Source organism: Gigantopelta aegis, chromosome 7 (assembly GCF_016097555.1).
Source record: "Gigantopelta aegis isolate Gae_Host chromosome 7, Gae_host_genome, whole genome shotgun sequence".
In the NCBI taxonomy this organism is placed as follows: domain Eukaryota; kingdom Metazoa; phylum Mollusca; class Gastropoda; order Neomphalida; family Peltospiridae; genus Gigantopelta; species Gigantopelta aegis.
In genome coordinates this window covers 26,391,419-26,410,756 of record NC_054705.1, presented here as the reverse complement: position 1 = coordinate 26,410,756, position 19,338 = coordinate 26,391,419, and the positions used below count along the sequence as shown (strand labels likewise).

Below are 19,338 nucleotides of genomic sequence, written 5' to 3'. Positions count from 1 at the left end.
CACAGAAACGATCGTTTCTGGTAGCGTGTTTGGATTTCACGGAAACAATTGTTTCTCATAAAGCGTGTTCGGATTTCACGGAAACAATCGTTTCTAGTACCGTGTTGGTTGCTAGCGTGTTGGTAAAATCAACATCATTTAATTTCTCATGATTATTATATGAGTACGACTATTCAACAAAAATAACATGTATATAATTATTTTTAAAAACAGTTTCCGATGGGTTCCCATGATCACATGGCACAGAACCAAAAAAGTGTTTCTCATAAAATTTGAAATCCTATGGCCTGAAAATATGTTCACAATGTTCAGTACAAGAGTATAATTTTATTATGTCACATCTGGCTTTGCATGTGACGAGTGTTCAAGACTCATTTTCTTACAACTTCATACATCCTAATGCATCATATGTGGGACCCTTGCTTACATACAATTTTCATCACTATAATCAATTATGCGACTCAGGCGTAAGCAAGCCTGCCATGGGCACTCTCTCTGGGTTCTCAGGAGAGATCTGCACAATACATTTTCCCAGCACTGAAAATAGTGGTATTATAGTACTGCCATTGCCCGTCTTACCTCAGTACGCTCAAATACAAGTAATGACCTAACAAGGTGAGAGTGCCACAAATGAAGCAAGTATAATTAAAATTCCAGCCCAATGCTCAGTGAGGCATTACAGAGCTGTGACTGTGAACATATCCTGAGGCAGAAATACACACCAGACATTCAGTGTCGTTTAATGCCCACACAAGATTGATATATCAAGGGTTATGGTATGTGCTCTCTTGACAGTAAAAATGCACATACAATTTCTCTTGTAACAGTTGCCTAAGTATTTAGCATTCAAGGTTCTTGTTTTCAGCCAGTTACAATTATTATTGGCCAACATGCATGCATTTTGCATACATGTGTTTTCTGCATCTTTTGTTAATATGGCCCATGTTAATTAACATGTATGTGCATGTACAGGTAAGGCATCCATTACAGTGATGCACACAATTATTAAAATATTACCATTAATCTTTTAAAAATAAAGTTCAGATCAGTTCTGCATTGAATCACATTTAAGTTACTGCATGAACACATTCTCAGGGTATTTTGTGGTTATAAAATTTTCAATTTCTGTAATTCTAATCAGAGTGTGATGTAATTTTTAATCTGTCCTTAATTTGTTGTCCGACTCTTTCGGCTGCTTGTTTCAAAACGGACAGCTCACCGTGTCAACAATGCACCATACAGCGAGGATGTTCACTAGATCTCCAACACCCTGCACTCCTGGTGTGTTCCGGTTGCCCAGGGTCAAAGCTGTTAATTCGGTTTGCAGATAACAGCTGATTACAGTGTGTGACAGCTGTGACATACCCACTCTGCAGTGTGGCATACAGACTGCATTGTGACATTGCTGACAAGGCCACCATCACCACACTGGCCAGTGTGTGGCCATGAACACCAGTAAAGACAGGATGGGTCTGACATTGATGAGTGTACAGTGGTAGGAATGCAATATCTTTAATACTCCATACATACACATATAAATGGTATTTATATACATGTATGTGAAGGTACACATATTTCCATACTGGTATATTTACAGTAAGGGTTATTCCAGAATTGATCACATATAGTGGGTTGGCGCTTCATAATAATTACTTTTTTTTGTTTATTCCCAATGGTTTTGCAGCATTTTCCCCACTGCATACTTAGTGTAAGTAAAACTGTTTGTGGTAGGTACATGCATATAAGAAAATTACCATCTTCCTCCCATTATATGAAACAAATTATCTGTGTTCTTCCTCCCATTATATGAAACAAATTATCTGTGTTTTTTAAACTGTAAACATAGTAAATAATGATTTACACTACTAGACTATACAATAAAATGTTGTGATTATTATGCATGATAAATTCCTTTAAAAAATAAAAACAATTCTACACAAATGTTCTTAATCATAATGAATAGAGATACTTTATTAATCCTGGAAAGAAATCTTTATCATGGGTGTTATGATCAACTTACATGTGAGACCTTTAGATGAAATTCAATGACTAAAAATCTCATAAATGAAAAATATTTTGAGAATCGAAGAATGGAAAAACAAAATAAATTATTAAATATTTAGCATTTACCACTCTTGGCACATAGCAAAAATTGTAAGCAATGCAAAAAGAGTATGATATGTGTGCATGTTTTACACAGTAAGTATGTAAACTAGGGGTCATTACTACAGACATCCATGAATATCTATGGGCTACTGACAAGACTACATGTATTTATGAATGAAATAAATATTCTTTAAACAGGAATGTAAACCACACAAGCAGATTGTTGAAAGTGGATTATTAAAGTTCTAACAAAGTTTGTTTTGTTAAATGACACCACAAGAGCACATTGATATATTAATCATTGGCTATTGGATGTAAAACGTTTGGTAATTCTGACTGCAAAGGATCTTTTATATGCACAATACCATAGACAGGATAGCACATTCCATGGTTGTTGATGCACCAGTTATGATGTATTGGCTGGAGCGAGAAATAGCCCAAAGGGGCCCAACGGGGATCGATCCCAGACTGACCAGGCATCAAGCGAGCACTTTACCACTGGGCTATGTACCTCCCCATGATACCACTAGAGCACACTGATTTATAAATTATTGGCTATTGGACGTCAAACATTTGGTATTCAGACATATTATCTAAGATGAAACCTGCTATGTTTTTCCATTAGTAGCAAGGGATCTTCTAATTGCACTGTCCAGTGTTCGAGATTAACGGTATCCCAATATGCCGAGGATACCAGAATTTAATTTTGGATACCAGACTTCAAGAACCCAGTATCCCACCGGTATGCCATATAATGTTGTTGTTTTTTTAATCCTGCGATTTTATTTTTCACTAAATAATGAAAGTCGTCATTTACTGGTGAAGTTAAGTAACAATATTTTCGAGCTCGTACCCAGTCTAATGCTATGCCATAACAATATCTCCCCCAACTTGTCTAATGCAACACTGGAGTAACAGCGGCATAGCAATAGACTGGGAACCGCTAGTCGCTATTGTTCTTGTTGGATGTTTCCTCCCTTCAAATTTTATTTGAGATATTGATTCCACATCTGCAGAAAATTGATACAGGTAGTTTTATCATTAATAATGTCAGAAACTCTTAACAATTACTCCTAAATATTAAGTTATGTTAGTATTATTCAAAAATGGATTACGTTTGATTGCAAATTTCACAAAGTCCGGCATTGCAATAGACTGGGAACGAGAAAAGTGTCGTCCAAGTTTGTTAGGGTGTTATTTATGAATTTCATTTAAGTGGGATACCAAATTCTCAGGTGGGATACCAGATTTTGAAATGTTAGTATCCAACTGGGATAGTGCCTCTAATTTTTAATCTCGAACACTGCTGTCCCACTAACACAACAGCATACACCATAGCCTTCGAAATACCAGTCATGATGCACTGGTTAGGATGGGAAAACACCCTGACTGGGTCCACTGAAGTGATTCGATCCTATGACGCAAGCACCTCAAAGAGGTTACAAATAATCAACTGGTACAAAACATGAAAATATCAATACTGGTACACCATTTAAAATACAAACAGTTTAAATCATCTGCTTCTGTCTTGAAACTCTTTTCAGAATGGGTTTTGCTTGTGTATCAAAGCAAATATCACACTAAATCCAAGTTTACACAAGATATAAAAAGTAAAGCCCCAAGACTGCAAGCTTTTCTATTGATAAAAGTTGGAATTCGACCTTTGTAAAAATAGATTTTCTACATGAGAGCAGGTACAAATCATGAAGTGTGACCAGGTCACAAAGCCAGCCGTGGAGGGCCTTCAGCTCTCCTGTAATATAGATACAAGACATTATTGTTAAATGTTCTGTAAGGATGGGATAAAAATGATCAACTGCAGTAAACAAACAGGTCATAAAGAGTACAAACTTGTACAGTAGCATTGCAAGGTCTGGCCATTATTTTCTTTACAAATTACTTTCATCTAGCCTAGCTTACAAAGAACCGTTTCACATTAAGCATTTATTTATTGACTGTATATAATGTTTTTCTTAATTACTGTTTTAGAAACCCGTGACCTCGATCTTCTAAATCTATATGTACATGTATCTCTATAAAAAAACAATAATGCTCTTTTGTTCAAAACAAGTAACATCATCATCAAATATCATGGAAGTTTATAACCAGTTTTCACTACTGTACTGAAAACCAATACAACAAAAGACCCAATCTACATTTTGTTGTACCTATTGATACATGTATATGCCTGGATCTCTAACACCAACAGATTTTAAAAAATATATTAGTAATTTGGCAAACTTTGTCAAAATACCTGCAACCAAACTCAATTTTCACCTCGCTAGACAAATTTAAAAAAACTAATTTTTTCAAAGAATTGTATTTGATTTTTAAATTTGCTTTTTGACATTTTAATAATGAAATATATTTGTCAAGTTCATCTTTAATTTCATGTTTGGTTACTTGGGAAGGAAGGCTTAAACCCTGCATTTCTATACTGGTTTATAACAAAAGTATTACACGAAGATTAAAATGCCAGAGTGATCAAAATGTTATTGAATTGTAGTACAATGTAACAGCTGTGTTTCTTCTGAGACCAGTAACACATGTTCATGTAAAACATGCTGAAGCATGCACAAAGACAATACAACGGACATACATGGAGGTTCCCAGAAATTAAAACTATATGAATGCATAATATATTAAACTAGTGGCATATATCCATTAGATGCATCTGTTTGTCATCTGTAAAACACATCCGATGATTGCAAACCGGTCGTTTTTAATGACCGACACCTACAAATATATGTCCGTAACGTACGTTTGTCAGATCGATTGTCTCACATTTCAGACAGTGCTAAAAATGCTCCACGAAAGAAGCAAGGATCCCCGTATTATGACGCGATATTAAGAAAGACCCTGTATTAGGAAATTGTAGTTTTCTCATTTCTGTGCTGGGGTAAACAAACAATGGCTGGGGATTTATTAATTATCATTTAACTGTGAAAGAAAGAAAGAAATGTTTTATTTAACGACGCACTCAACACATTATTTTACGGTTATATGGCGTCAGACATATGGTTAAGGACCACACAGATTTTGAGAGAAAACCCGCCGTCGCCACTACATGGGCTACTCTTCCGATTAGCAGCAAGGGATCTTTTATCTGCGCTTCCCACAGGCAGGATAGCACAAACCATGGCCTTTGTTGAACCAGTTATGGATCACTGGTCGGTGCAAGTGGTTTACACCTAGCCATTGAGCCTTGCGGAGCACTCACTCAGGGTTTGGAGTCGGTATCTGGATTAAAAATCCCATGCCTCGACTGGGATCCGAACCCAGTACCTACCAGCCTGGAGACCGATGGCCTACCACGACGCCGGTCATTTAACTGTGAAGACTCACAATTAGGTGTGTGTGTGGTTCTCTTACCCGAGATTATACATGAGACCTTATCAGACCAGATTACTTTGTATACTTTAGTTTAGCACATAATAAAATCAGTTTTCACTTGTGTCTTGTTGGTGTTAAGTTGTGTGGTGGTTATATCGACAGTTGTCTTCCCACCATCCTTGATTTTACAGACATGATTTCAGATGGTATCAGGGCATTCCACCCCCCACCTCCGGTCTTTTCGCCCATAGGTCATTTTCCGTGCTCCTGTCATTTCCCACCTAGGTCATTTCCCTCCTATTATTAGTGGTACAGCTTCAGACTTCAGACTAATTGCATTATATGATTATTATTAAAACCCAAGTACATATATGTGTATTATAACTGCTCACTATATGTGTGTGTTTAACATCCACTTGAACATGTACTTAAATATTCATTTTCTTCCAGTCAAGAAATTCACATATATGTGTATTTGTCAAGCGTCCAGTTCACAGGCTTTATACCATTTAACGAGCTCTTCCTCTCAGCCCTGTATAAAAGGTTATCTTCTACATTTATCATCTTCAATCGGACAAAACATTCACGATTGTATCGCCCTTTAAATGTATGCCTGTTGACACTATTTACAGTACTAAGTAAATGATCTCCGAAATTGGAGATACAGGATAACATCACAACAATTTATTTTAATGCTTATGGCAAATTGATGTTCAAGCAAACCTTTCTGGTCATGACAACCAGCTGCCTGTCCAGATCACGTTTAAAAGGTGTGATATGCTATGCTCAGTCTACGAACTGCCTGCAGAAAGTTGGCCAACTTTCTGCTGTCACGACTTCTACGACTGTCCAGTTGCTAGTCTGAGAGCTGTTACAACTCGATTCTCGCTGTATAACCCATTAGTTGTTAATGTGAGCACACCCATCATAAGTCGGGGAAATTACAACATAACCGTCAAGTTGGTAAACTTTCTGCTGGCAGTTAACAGTCTGAGACTAGCATTAGAGAGGAAACATGCTGCAGTTACATAGGTTTATTCCTGTGACTACAGAATACACAGGACATTGTGCAGTGTCAGCAGCAACTGTAAGAAACAAACTGCACTGAACCATGACAGACTGTAGGCATTGGTGTCGTGAACAGCCACAAGCTACATGTATGGCCTTGGCCTAGTATATAAAACTTTAAACTATAGATGATGCAAGGCTTCAATAAAGTCCTTCCATAAAGTCCTTCCATACAAATAGTGTACAGGGCTCAAACTTAAAAAATTTGACGCCTACAGCAATATTTTAAAAACACTGCCCATCGACAGCAGGTTCTTTTCAAAGTGACTTTTGCAGTAAATCAACATGACTAAAAGGTTATTTTGCTGCATGTAGACATATTTCAAAATGACAAATGTTAAACACAAGCAGACAATGTTGAGCCCTGGTATATAGATAAAAGTCTATACACTTTGTAAAGCAGTCGAGACCTTTAATTAAAAGTTTTAAGTTCTAGCTAGCATACTACATTGTGAGGCATTCTCATTGCTCTGACAGTGATTAAAACACACCGCATCCCCATGCCAGGCTGTGCTTAAGTAATGGTCTGTCATTAGCAACACAAATATATAAAAAACAAACATTACCGAGGACATACACTCAACACAAAGTAACACTACACACCACCTAAATGTATTTTTAGTTGAACTGCTTAGAAACAAGTTTGTATTTAGTTAAAGTTTGGTTTGTTTAACACCACCACTAGAGCACATTGTGTTATTAATCATAGCTAATGGATGTCAAATATTTTTAATTCTGATATGTATATGTAGTCTTCGTAGGAACCCAGCTTTTTTCCATTAGCAGCTAGGGATCTCTCTCACAAATTTGTGTATAGACAGGACAGCACATACCATGACTTATAATTACTAATTGTGATGTGGAAAAAGCTCAGAGAATAGGTCCACTGATGGGATTAATCCTTCGACTCCAGCACATCAGGTGAGTGCTCTGAAACCAAGTTAGATCATGCCAGCTTTTTGTTGTCATACAATTTCCTACACTTACAATAATAAAATTTCAACCAGTTTCCAACACTAAGGCAAACTATAAATATATGTTTGGAACAGCCTGAAATAGGTTTGGAACATCTGCACCACTTAGCAAATTGAGAAAACAGCATTTAAAAAAAATTGAAAAGTACTCTCTCTCTTTGTAGCTATTGTAACATCTGCAATAAATTACATCATCAATTTGAACCTACTTAAATCTTGCAGATACTTTATATAATTTAGCCAGGATAAATGCACTAAATAACCAATAATTGCTTATATTAGTAATGGCTCAATTTTGCCTCCTATTAGGTACAAAGGTGTGCAGAATAATTGCTAATGACAGCAATGATAGGCCAGTGTTTACTTCCTGATTTCAGTGCATTCACTTTGCAATAGCCCCATGCACGCGCTGTAACCTCACCGTGGTGCAGGGGTGTAACATTCTCTTTGAGAATGGCCAATACAGCACAAATTGAAGTTTACAGTAAAAGTCCGTATCTATCTGTGATATTTGTATTTGTATTTTTGCACAGTTCTTTACACTGTTTTTAGTTAAATCTTGAATTCTTATATTGATGTTGATCATCATCGTATTTGTTTGCATTACCATAGTTTGACACCCAATAGCCGATGTATTTTTCATGCTGGGGTGTCGTTAAACATTCATTCATTCATTCACTTTGCAATAGATATGAATCCATTATCTACCAATATCACTTTCTGTGTTAAAATGTTTAAATGTGTTTATTTAACACCACAAGAGCATATTGATTTATAAATCATCGACTATTGGATGTAACACATTTGGTAATTTGACATTTAGTCTGAGAGAGGAAACCTGCTATATTTTTTCATAAGTCTTTAGGGATCTTTTATATGCACTATCCCAAAGGCAGGATAATACATACCACAGCCTTTGATATACCTGTCGGGATGCACAATACAATATCAGGGATGCAGAAAATACCCGCCAACTGAGAGCAAACATTCTGATGGATGAGTTAAAAAATGCAACTACCAGTTTTCTGACGGATTAGTTTTTTCCCCCATTGAATTCATGACTCTGCATCAGCCATGCCATTCAGACAACCGGTTCAGAATGCTGACTAATACATAACAATACATGCATCACACTGACACTACATGACCGAGTTCCAAACTGCACAAGTGCACCACATTGACACTACATGACTGAGTTCCAAACTGCACAAGTGCACCACCCACATTGACACTACATGACTGAGTTCCAAACTGCACAAGTGCATCACACTGACACTACATGACTGAGTTCCAAACTGCACAAGTGCACCACATTGACACTACATGACTGAGTTCCAAACTGAACAAGTGCATCACACTGACACTACATGACTGAGTTCCAAACTGAACAAGTGCATCACACTGACACTACATGACTGAGTTCCAAACTGCATCACACTGACACTACATGACTGAGTTCCAAACTGCATCACACTGACACTACATGACTGAGTTCCAAACTGCATCACACTGACACTACATGACTGAGTTCCAAACTGCACAAGTGCATCACACTGACACTACATGACTAAGTTCCAAACTGGACAAGTGCATCACACTGACACTACATGACTAAGTTCCAAACTGCACAAGTGCATCACACTGACACTACATGACTAAGTTCCAAACTGGACAAGTGCATCACACTGACACTACATGACTAAGTTCCAAACTGCACAAGTGCATCACACTGACACTACATGACTAAGTTCCAAACTGCACAAGTGCACCACACTGACACTACATGACTAAGTTCCAAACTGCACAAGTGCAGCATTCCTTATACAGAGCCAGTCAAAGGTCAACACTTCCTAGAAGTGGCTTGTTTATGTTTAAATTATGTTGCCAGTGGTTTTTTTAAATAGACTGGTCTGTTAAATACTTGCGGGATGTCACTTGAATTTTGTAAATCTATATGAAAGAAATGTGAAAAACTTTGTCTTTACCAGAATATTTGTCAATCAAGGTCTGACTAGTAGAAATTCTGGCAGGCTTGTAAATTTTGGCTAGTGAAACATTTTCCATTTCTGCACCCCTGAATATACTGCTGTTCAAATATAGTTAATAGTACTAGGGCTTACCATGCCCAAAGCCATATTTTACTAATTTTTGAACAAAATAGCTACATGTAGGATTTGGCCAATAAAATTTGGTTTAAATTATCCACTTTTAAAATATTTTCAAGAAAATAAAAAGAGCTGTATACAAAACTCAGCCCTGTAATACATTGTTAATAAAGTTACTTACTCCACATTAAATAGTTGAACAAAAAGTTAAAACTGAAGATATAGTTACTAATATTTTACTTTGAACAAAGTTATTAAATTTAAATACTGTTGAACAAATTAAGTCATTGCTAAACCAGCTAAATATTAATGCATTGCTAATACACTGTTGAACAATGCAAAACACTGTTAAACAAACAGCTTAATACATTGTTAAACAAACATCTGCTAATAGACTAGCAATGTAACAGTAAAAAGGATCTGTATGAAAACCGGTAGTGGTGTTAACTGCTCCCATTTGATACCAATACCATCACCTTGATGTTAACCTACTGATTGACAGCTGTCCAGCAGACTACTGAACTGCTAGACAATGGGCTGCCAATCAAAACAGGAATTTGGCTAGACCGTTGTTTACAATATTGTTTGCACCACTTGTTTACAATATTGTTTGCACCACTTGTTTACATAGTGGTTTGCAGCACTTAAGACAGCAGTGGATGCGGGTTTCCAAAGTGCACTAGAATAATGTTTATCTTGTAGTTTAGGTTTGTTATTGTCTTTAGGAAGAAAAGAATGTAAGATGTACCTGTGGTGGGAGGAATGTGTGTAGTGGGGGAGGACATTTGTGAACTTATTAATTCACTGTATTGTACTTACTACTAGATCACCATACCGTAGTTTGTTAACAATGCCACTTCATGTATGATCATTTTATTAAATGATAAAAAATATATATTTTTTTATATATATAAGTTATAACTGGGAACATTTTGTTTTCAAAATATTGATTAGCAATATTTCTAGACAGTTGAAAATTGATTAGCAATTATTGTTGTTTTAAAATTGTGTAGCAATCTCTGAAACTTGCATAGTGAATTGCGAAATGATACTGAACAAAATGTTTCCTGATAAATATACACCATATCTGCCCGCCAGTAGTCTATATATTTTTTCATAATGAGCTATAATTAAATAATCACATACAACATGATGTATTTCTTCAGTAAGATAAAAGTCTGTAGACAAACATTTGGACCAAGGTTTATGGAATTAACTGTGTAACATAATTTGTTACATAAATAAACTGGTGTTAGGTGACTACAAGGGATTATACTCTACGAAAATATGAACCATATTTATTTAATGATTAGAACTAACAACTGATATTGAAATAAATACAATCCGGTCAAAGTGACAAGGACTGTTTTAACTTCAAGGGGCTTATGAAACTAAGACTGGGTTCATCATTAAATATATTGAAACAAACACAATCCGGTCAAAGTGACAAGGACAGTTTTAACTTCAAGGGGCTTATGAAACTAAGATTGGGTTCATCATTAAATATATTCCTGTAGTGCTTATATTCAGTTATGGTTCAAGAATGCTATCCTGGGTACACACAAGTGTTGCAACTACCACATAGCACTGTTGTCATTAAACAAAATTCCTTTTGTTTCTGACCTCCAGGGTCTACAGGTGATAACATGCAATGGTCTTTGATGTCCAAGTGTGATGTGGCATTATGTAATCACTTCACATGATTAGCATTCTTACTGGGACCAGCCAGAACAGTGAAGTAAAATATCTGTGATGATATCTTATAGACGGGTATAAATAAGATATCGCAGGCCGTTATCAGTGTAACTGGTTAAAGGTCGTGGTATGTGCTTTCCTGTCTGTGGGAAACTGCATATAAACGATCCCTTGCTACATTAGGAAAAATGTAGCGAGTTTCCTCTGATGACTACGTGTCAGGATTACCAAATGTTTGACATCAAATAGCCGATGATTAATTAATCAAAGTGCTCTAGTGGTGTTGTTAAACAAAACAAACTTTTTTTCTTTCATTTGTATGATAATGCAAAACTGTATAAACCAAGACAGGATTTAACTGTATACAGTAAATCCCCATTGTAATGCTACTACTAGTATTTGTTAATATTAACAAATTCTGTAACACAGTAATTAACAATTACAATATGTGCATCAGTTTCTAAAATTGGATGTCAAACTATTACTGGACAACACAGGCAGCCTAAATAAGCTCATGTCTCAACTAGCAGGCCTCTCAAACAATTGCGAGAATGATCATTTCATTCTTAAGCAAATCAAATTTTGCATATAAACAATTTTTTTTGTCACACGTTAAATTTATGTCAACATTTACATAAAGTTATACAAAGGAATTGGTTTATCCGAATTTATTTGTTCACAACCCATGCTAAATTTTTAGTTCTCAGAAATCGGACTTGGCACTATGTGTTGTCATGTAATATGTATATGTAATAATGCATGCTAAACACAGGTATTAATAAAATGCTGTGGATTTTATAATAATGAAAATTACTGAAAAATATGATCTGGAAAATATTTCTGGCACTTGTCCTTTTGAAGATGGGTTGGGGTTTTTTTGACAATCATTGTAAGAAAGTCATTTCTTGGAGCTTGCTAAAACTTGCCCAAAGGATTAATATTTTTAAGATTCCTGTGAGAAAAATTACCCGACTCATACCACAAACTATGCCATAGCAATGTTATGAATTGTCATAGGGAAGGGTTTATCGATGAGTTTTTAATGTTGAATAAAAATTGTTGATGTTAGTGAATGGGTAATTTTTGGTTTTTAATCTTGTATTTATATTCAATGCAAATGTCACTGGTTTAAAATGGCTGTAGGTATGCTTAAAATACTTACGTTCGAGCTATGCTATATACATTTTTAAGGGTTTTGGAGAACAGTCAAAATGCACATTAGAAGATCAGCTTTTTGATGTATCTGTAATAATTGTAAAATTCTGCCACATTCATGCCCAGGTGGAAACATTAGTCAAATACTTGTTTAGTTATCATCAAACTGTCTGCTTTAAAGCAAGCTACTAACAACAGTTTACAAAACCAATCCACACATTCTTGAAGAATGACTCATGTTAAAAGTTCTGAACATGTGAAAAACACTTAAACATTTCCTTGTTATTATATTACATAAGTTTGGTTGAACTGCATGCTATACATTTTTTCAACATATGAGAAAAAACCAGGTTGTAATGAATGTCTAATTTCATTCTACTTATATCCAATTATAGTTCAAGCAAGCTGTCCTGGGCACCCACATCAGCTATCTGGGCTGTCTCTTCAGGACAAGTTACACAGTGTGTGTTTGCTTTAATAATGGACTATAAGTGAATAAACGAAACCTGGAATAAGAGAATGGGGTGGGGGGGTGGGGGGGGGGGGGGGGGGGGGGAATCAAGGGTATACAGAAACTATTTTACAGTTGGTTTCATTATTTTTAAATGCACTTAATGCCAAATGATTTATTCTTGTGAATGTTTAGGAAACAGACTTCAAAGTTGTTCCTGGACCCAGCTATAGAACACTGCAGCCATTCAGTCTACACTGCAATGAATATAATTGAAAAAACACAATATAAATGATATCGATCTGCAATTGCAACTGAACTAAAAATAACATGCTTTTAGTGACGGCATTAATCAACATCAATATTTTGTCAATACACCCAGTTAATTGTGTGCTGTTTACGAAGTCACTAAATTGATTTCTAAACATTTTTAGAATTCCACTGCATATACCTGTACAGTATATATGCAGGATATGCTGAAGGCTGTAACAGAAAGGAACATATGGGGTGGGTCGATGGGTGGGTGAAGAGCAATGTTTAATACCATCCAGCAACAACAACAAAAAAAAAATATTATTTATTATTCTATTAGGTAAGTTGGAAGAGCACTGGAGGTTGTCCTAGAACAAGGGGGTAGGGGTGGAAATTATAATACCAAACAAAAGAAAGGAATCAGGAGGAAATATCATTATTTAAAGTTAAACAGTCAACTATCTTTATCAAAAGGGACTAATAACTGTAGAAATGTGGGCACAATATTAAATGCAAACTACGTCAGTTCATGCAACGTAAAAATCATGAAACCATGAATCAATTACATGACAGAAATAAAAATAAGCATTAATTTGTACTAGTCCACCGGTCAAGTACATATAGAAATCTACTTGTTTGCCAATATTTATACTTGTTCAAAGTGGTTAGATTTATTCAAGTGCAAGAACAATGTTTTTGATTGCTCAAAATTAAACTTCACTGAAATTGTTTACGTGTCCACAGGACAACCACTGAAGTACATTTTACTTGTTTGAGTAGACTTCCACTTGTCAGGACAAATGGACAAGTGCTTTTATCAAACACTGCACCGCGGCATGGTGTACTATTCTCAAATTAAAGATAGCACATCAAGTCAAATTAAAATATACCATCTCAATGCAATAAGTGGGGGTTTTGGAGATGGGTTTTTTTGTTTTTGTTATTGTTTGCATGTGTGTTATGGCTTAATTTTAGGTAAAAAAACAAACTGTTGAAACATTGTTTTAGGATAACCTACAGGTCATGCAAATGTAGCTAAATCTCACAATCTGGTTCCTTGGGTAAAACTGTCTCAAACTATGCCCTGTAAATATCAATGCAAGTTACATGAATAATACTTGACTGGTTAACTTGCTACAACTTAGTGTAAGTGTCATTTGCCTATTGTACCAGTTAAAGCACTCTGGTGTCAAAAGATTTATACCCAAGATACCAATAACTAGTGTAAAAATTTCAGACCTGGCACACACTCAGCTACCCATGGGAAAACAACTTTCAAGTGAACAATATGACCAGCAAATACTAGTCATAATAATGCCATCACAATGCAAACTAATGAATTTCCCAGGCTGTCAGGGGTCACGACATTTAATTCTTGGAGAGCACTGGGCCTCCTGACCAGTCCTTGAAGCCCGGGGCGGTCATAAAAGGCAGATTTAATTTGAGATTTTAAGTCTGATTGCAGCTGAGAGATGCACATCATTTAATTATATTGCTCATGGCCTGCTTTGTTACACTGTTAGTTAAACAGGCCATGGTGGACGACCATCTTGTTGGCCACATGTTAGAGTAAACAATAGGTTGATTTTACACTGCAGATTAATTCATAGTAACACAAATGAACTAAAATGTAAAATATACACATACTGTTAATAATGAAACAAGATGTACATTATGATATAAGGTTTTCATGAATTTACATGTATTAAGATGTAGTTAGCATGGAAATAATGTGTAAAATGTCATACCAATGAAATGTAGTCGTACAGATCTATGTATGTACAATTTATTAATTTAATATTCAAAGTAAATGTTCACCATATAGTGTGGTATGACCATTACTAAACAAAAATAGGAAGACTTAAGTAAGGAGTATTAATGTATGTAGTAATTAAAAATAGGAAGACTTAAGTAAAGAGTATTAATGTATGTAGTAATTAAAAATAGGAAGACTTAAGTAAAGAGTATTAATGTATGTAGTAATTAAAAATAGGAAGACTTAAGTAAAGAGTATTAATGTATGTAGTAATTAAAAATAGGAAGACTTAAGTAAAGAGTATTAATGTATGTAGTAATTAAAAAATAGGAAGACTTAGGAGTATTAAGTATGTAGTAATTAAAAATAGGAAGATTAAAGAGTAATGTATGTAGTAGGAAGACTTAATTAAAGAGTATTAATGTAGTAATTAAAAAATAGGAAGACTTAAGTAAAGAGTATTAATGTATGTAGTAATTAAAAAAAAAGGAAGACTTAAGTAAAGAGTATTAATGTATGTAGTAATTAAAAATAGGAAGACTTAAGTAAAGAGTATTAATGTATGTAGTAATTAAAAATAGGAAGACTTAAGTAAAGAGTATTAATGTATGTAGTAATTAAAAAATAGGAAGACTTAAGTAAAGAGTATTAATGTATGTAGTAATTAAAAATAGGAAGACTTAAGTAAGGAGTATTAATGTATGTAGTAATTAAAAATAGGAAGACTTAAGTAAAGAGTATTAATGTATGTAGTAATTAAAAATAGGAAGACTTAAGTAAGGAGTATTAATGTATGTAGTAATTAAAAATAGGAAGACTTAAGTAAAGAGTATTAATGTATGTAGTAATTAAAAATAGGAAGACTTAAGTAAAGAGTATTAATGTATGTAGTAATTAAAAAATGTCTACAACATTCATTTTCCCAAAGGAAAGTGTCAATCACTTAATTAATTTGTCACATTGTACTACATTTGTACTTACATGTCCCACATTTTTAATCATAACAAAAAGGGAAGAAATCAATGAAATTTACTTATAAAATATAAAATAATAAAAAAAAAAAGAGGTAAAAATAAAATCAAGTCACTTGCTATTTGGCATATATGTAGTTAACATAATTTACTTACATATATGTAGTTAACATAATTTACTTACATATATGTAGTTAACATAATTTACTTACATATATGTAGTTAACATAATTTACTTACATATATGTAGTTAACATAATTTACTTACATATATGTAGTTAACATAATTTACTTACATTTATGTAGTTAACATAATTTACTTACATATATGTAGTTAACATAATTTACTTACATATATGTAGTTAACATAATTTACTTACATATATGTAGTTAACATAATTTACTTACATTTATAATGATTCTACTGGGCAAGAACTTCGCGCAGTGACAATTTTGAACATAGTCCAATTTTTGTTAATTCTAGAAATTACCTGTAATTAGTTACATTGTATTATTTGAAAGTTTAATAATTTGTTTTATCATAAAGACATTAATGGATGACACTAATCAATGTGAGAGGAAAGATCAGGTAACAGGTCAGTGACTACATTAGCTCCAAAGAATGTCATCTAGGAGAGTCCTTCCTGTTTAAATGTGTTACTCACACATGTACAGTGTATAGTCAGTCATCTTTTGTTAGACCTATTCTAGCTAGTGACCAGCTTCATGTGGCCCTACCTAGCTTAACACTTAGGGTAAGGCTACACTTACATTAATGTAAACAATAGTTAATTTGTATTCAAGACTACCTGTATTTATGGGAAGGAATACCTCGTTTTCTTTGTAAACTTAACTGAGGTACAAGCAGCTTAGGGTGAGAGGAAACATGAGTAATAGTCACCTCTAAGTTCTAACGGTTCAACATGTACACTTACCTGTATTAAAAATATGTCTGTCATGTCTAATACCTACTTTTATGTGCATTGATATAAAACTGTACTGTAGGGTATGTGCATGCGATATTGCCACTGTTTAGCCTTATGATTTACAAAAAAAATAATGTTGAAATTTTCTACACCAATTTCCAACTATCTACCAGTCTCCAGAAATAAAATATATTTCCCTTACCCCCCCCCCCCCCCCCCCCCCCCCACTCTTAAAAAATATCAAGACATTATGTATGGATGCACATACACACACAAAACTTTGCAATGTCGGTGTGTAAATGTATGTTCCTCATCTGGGTCACAGCCATTTGTGATTAAGTACATCCGTTCTTCATCAAATACCATTACCATTTAATTGAATCTGTTAAACATTAAAGCATGTGGAAAATCAAAGTTAGCAGTAAATATTTGCCCTCCAGCAATTTTTAAATAAAACATTTGAGTAATGCTTAGCTTCTTAGCTTATTAACAGATATGTATGGCATTTTGAAAACCCTCATAATCTGGAATGGCAATTAGCAATGCTGCTCTAAAAAGCTGTTGCAAAATTACTTCCAATTTGGCATTTTAAAAATTATTGTTGGTCTTTAAAAATCCAAGGGCTGTAAAAGTAAAACAGCATATCAGGCCTTTTGATTTAAAATATGAAAACTTTTTAGGATCTAGGTGGGCTGTTTTTAACTGACCAAGAACAATTAATTTTGGTTGGGCTTCCGTAAGTTAAAGATGTTAACTCAACTTTCTGTGTGTTAAAGCTCTTCATTTGTTATTTCCCATGTTATGGCATGTGCCTGATGTGGTCAATTGCCCACCTTAAAACACAAGTCTAGCGTATTATTGCATTTACATACAGCTTCAATCATTATACATCACTAAACATAAAACAAAGGATGGGAGAGGGGTAAACAGAGACGGACCTACAAAATCCATTTAGGGGGCCCTCAATGACATGTGGCCGAAGGTCACGAAAATTTCCAATGGGATTCCTTGGATTCTCCAAAGTAACAAATTTATATATATATATATATATATATATATATATATAACTGTCGCAAAATGTAAGACCCCCCACCCCACCCCCATTAGATCCACCACTGGTAAACCAGCAGATATATTTTTGTCATGTTATTTGTTAAAAGCAATGATTCAATGAAGTATGTGTGCCATTCTGTAATAACCAGGTGCGTGCGCAGGGGGTGGGGGGTGTTGAACCCCCCCTGCTCAAGGCAAAAAAAAAGGTCATATCCTCCCAGACGCCCCGCTACCGGCTTCGCCAGACCTCGATCCCCCCCCCCTCCCGCCCCCCTGCAAAATTTCCTGCGCACTCCCCTGATAACATTTAAATTAGCTTATAATAAATACCAGACTATTTACTTAATTAAATGTTATCAGAATGCAAAGACCCCTGTTGTTATCTGCACAGGTTACAACTTACAGGTAACACAAACTATTTCAAGTTTACATAGGACTCCTTACCTCCCACTACACGACCAAGTTCAAACTCGCTGCCTGTGAATTAATGTTAAACGTTATAAGCCAAGCTTCCACGTATCTACCAGAAAAGAAAAAACAGAAAACAATAGCTGTTCGTCTCGTACATCCACAAACGAGGGGACTGTGAACAAGAAGAGAGGTATATCCGAATGCCGGACGCTGTGACTCACTGCTGGTAAGAATGTTGTCGCTTGAAAGTGGGTCATTTTGAAATTACGCCAAGGTAGGTTGGGCTAAAAACAACCCACGCATTTTGCACCAAAAATGGACATTCGGAGCTGCAATATGAAAATTGGACTTCGAAATCTCTTGTAATTGAATAAGCAATCAAGTTTACTAGTAACAATATGTAAATGTGCATTCAAAATCATAAAAATCTACTTACGACAAAAATAATTTCCCTGTCCTCAAAAGCGTCGATCTAGCACAGGTGAGCGCGCACCTTTTTGACATCCGGGCGACTTCTCAAAAGTGATGACGTAGAGCGCAAGTGCGAGCTTTTTTTACTATCTTGTCGGAGTGTGGCTTTGATCAATAGATTTCCTCTCACACAGCAATTGCAAGATGATATCGGACACGGATGGATGTTATCGTCTGTGCAGAGCCTTGTTATGGGATCTAAACACAATCCAGCTATTTGTATTTAACAGATTAAACATGAATAGTAAACGCACCTAACGCAATAATCACATTAAAATAGCTTGTATACGCGTACCAGCCTGCACTAAACGTGTCTTGACGTAAATATAAATGAAAAAATACCCCCTCCCCACCCCCCCCCAATTTTTTTTTAATAATAATAACAAAAATGCAGGCGCGTAGGAAGGACATTTGAAGTGTGGGGGGGGGGGGGGGGAGACCGTCACAGCCATGTTTGTTGTGTTGTTTTTTGTTTGTTTTTTTATCTTTATTTATAATGGGCCTAGAGTAAGACAATAAACGTACACTTTTGTCCAAAAGTAAAATAATAATAATAATAATAGTATTTTATATGACATGTATTAAAACTGGGAGGGGGGGGGGGGGCGTCG

The 19,338-nt window shown here is 35.2% G+C and overlaps 1 protein-coding gene across 2 annotated transcripts in view; it reads right to left on the bottom strand.

The window, feature by feature from the left end:
- Window positions 1-18,767, bottom strand: part of LOC121377606 (contactin-5-like) — a 69,769-nt gene extending 51,002 nt beyond the window's left edge. Inside the window, exon 1 of one of the 2 annotated variants that reach the window (XM_041505667.1) lies at window positions 18,693-18,767. The gene's annotated coding sequence lies outside the window, so the exon portion shown is untranslated. Of the gene's footprint in view, window positions 1-18,289; window positions 18,459-18,692 lie in introns of those variants that run through there. The other variant, XM_041505669.1, reaches the window with a different exon arrangement.
- Window positions 18,768-19,338: the final 571 nt, after the last annotated feature.